Source organism: Perca fluviatilis, chromosome 13 (assembly GCF_010015445.1).
Source record: "Perca fluviatilis chromosome 13, GENO_Pfluv_1.0, whole genome shotgun sequence".
Taxonomy (NCBI): domain Eukaryota; kingdom Metazoa; phylum Chordata; class Actinopteri; order Perciformes; family Percidae; genus Perca; species Perca fluviatilis.
The window spans coordinates 34,406,964-34,409,463 of NC_053124.1; positions in this window are offsets into that span (position 1 = coordinate 34,406,964).

Sequence of the window (2,500 nt, forward strand, 5' to 3'; positions counted from 1 at the left end):
ACAAGGAGACAATTACAGAAGAACAGAATAAAAGAGATATGTGTGTGTGTGTGTCTGTACGTGTGTGTGTGTGTGTGTGTGCATGTGCGCTTGTGCGTGTGTTTTGCATGTCCATGTATGCCTGTGTGTGTGTCTGTACGTGTTTGTGCTTGTGTGCGTGTGTGTGTGTGTGTGTGTCTGTACGTAATACACAACATCACTCACACACACACACACACACACAACATAAATGGTAAAAGAAAACTAAAACTTAGTGTCACCTTAAACCTTTTTTCTTTATAGACATGCTTGTGCAGTGTGTGTGTGTGTGTGTGTGTGTAGTGTGTGTGTGTGTGTGTGCGCGTGTGTCTGTACGTGTGTGTGCGTGCATGTGGGCGTGTGTTTGTGTGTGTGTTTGTGTGTGTGCATGCGTGCCTGTGTGTGTGTCTGTACGTGTGTGTGCGTGCATGTGGGCGTGTGTTTGTGTGTGTGTTTGTGTGTGTGCATGCGTGCCTGTGTGTGTGTCTGTACGTGTGTGTGCTTGTGTGCGTGTGTGTGTCTGTACGTGTGTGTGCATGTGGTTGTCTGTCTGTGTGCGTGCATGTGTGTGTGTGCATGTGTGTGTCTGTCTGTCTGTCTGTCTTTGTGTGTGTGTGTGTGTGTGTGTGTGTGTGTGTGTGTGTGTGTGTGTGTGTGTGTGTAATGCAGGTTCTGAATATTCCCAGATGTTGTATCCAGCGTGAATCCTTCTTCCTATATACGGTCATACTGCCCCCAAAATCTCTTCCCCGTCCTGTCGCTCTGGGGTCTAACGGAGAGAGAAGAAGAAGTGCTCGGCGTGCAGGATGCATCAGAGCGAGTCTAATCCGGAGCGCGAGAGGCGAGAGGATCCTCTCCTCGCGTTAATGAGTGGAAATCTGCCGCCGTGTCGCCACGGAAACTGTCAGAGCCGTCACCTGCTGCAGATTTACTGTAGCAGCGGGTCGAGACGCTCCGCACGCGCTCAGAGCACACGCACAAACACACACACACTACACGCACACACACACACACATACACACAAACACACACACACACACACACACACACACACTGCACAAGCATGTCTATAAAGAAAAAAGGTTTAAGGTGACACTAAATTTTAGTTTTCTTTTACCATTTATGTTGTGTGTGTGTGTGTGTGTGTGTGTGTGTGTGTGTGTGTGTGTGTGTGTGTGTGTGTGTGTGAGTGATGTTGTGTATTACAGTGTGTATCTATTACCCTGTTTACATGTACATGGTTATTCCCAGACCCTTCTCAGTTGAGTGGATCGATTGCACGATTGCACGATTGCACGATTGCACGTTTGCACGTTTGCACGTTTGCACGATTGCACGATTGCACGTAAAGACAAACGGAGGTTCAGGCATCCGAGGAAGTGAGGAAGAGAAGATGGCTAATGTGGGCTTGAGCTTCTCGTTACACCGCCACCTACAGGTGTGGTGTGCTCTTGATGGCATATATGCACGGGTACGTGTAAACAAACTATTTTCTGAAAACTGACAGCTGTGCACGATGTTATTTTAGAAAACGGAGAGAAGGAAGCCTATGTGATCGAAATAAACTAAAGAGTAAACAGAGAGAGGTTGTTGATGAACTCTGGGAGACTCTGACATGCAGCACACGTTAAAGACAAACACAGCTGCACATTCTCTCTCTCTCCGCACACACACACACACCCACACACACACACACACACACACACACACACACACACTCACACTCACACACAAACACACACACACACACACTCACACACAAACACACACAAACACACACACATACATACGCACACACACAGAGCTGCACTTTCTCTCTCTCTGCACACACACAAACACACACACACACATACATACGCACACACACACAGAGCTGCACTTTCTCTCTCTCTGCACACACACACACACACAGGCACACACACACTCACACACAGAGCTGCACTTTCTCTCTCTCTGCACACACACACACACACACAGCTGCACTTTCTCTCTCTCTGCACACACAGGCACACACATGCACAAACACGCACACACAAACACAGCTGCACGCTCTCTCTCTCCACACCCACCCACACACACACACACACACACACACACACACTGTTTGTCTCAGTCAAACTGTGAATGTGAGGCGTTAATAAGATAAGAAGACATCTGCTGAGCTTCCTGTCGGCCAGAAACTCGGCCAATCAATTTTGGCCTTTTTTTCTACATTTTTGTGACTTTAGCCGGTGCATTGGTGGACCAAAACCAAATTTCTTGTCTCCTTTTTTTTCTGACGTTTTTGGGTCATATTTTTCCACCCAAAATATTTGTAGTTCTGACTTTTTATTTATTTATTCAAGTTCTTTTTCATGACATTTTGGTCACTTTTTTGAGCATTTTCGTTGCTTTTGGTCCTTCATGTTGTGTGTGTGGGTTTTTTTGGCACTTATTAGGGGTCCAAGCCCGAGGGCTGTTAGGGAACCTATCGTTCTGACCA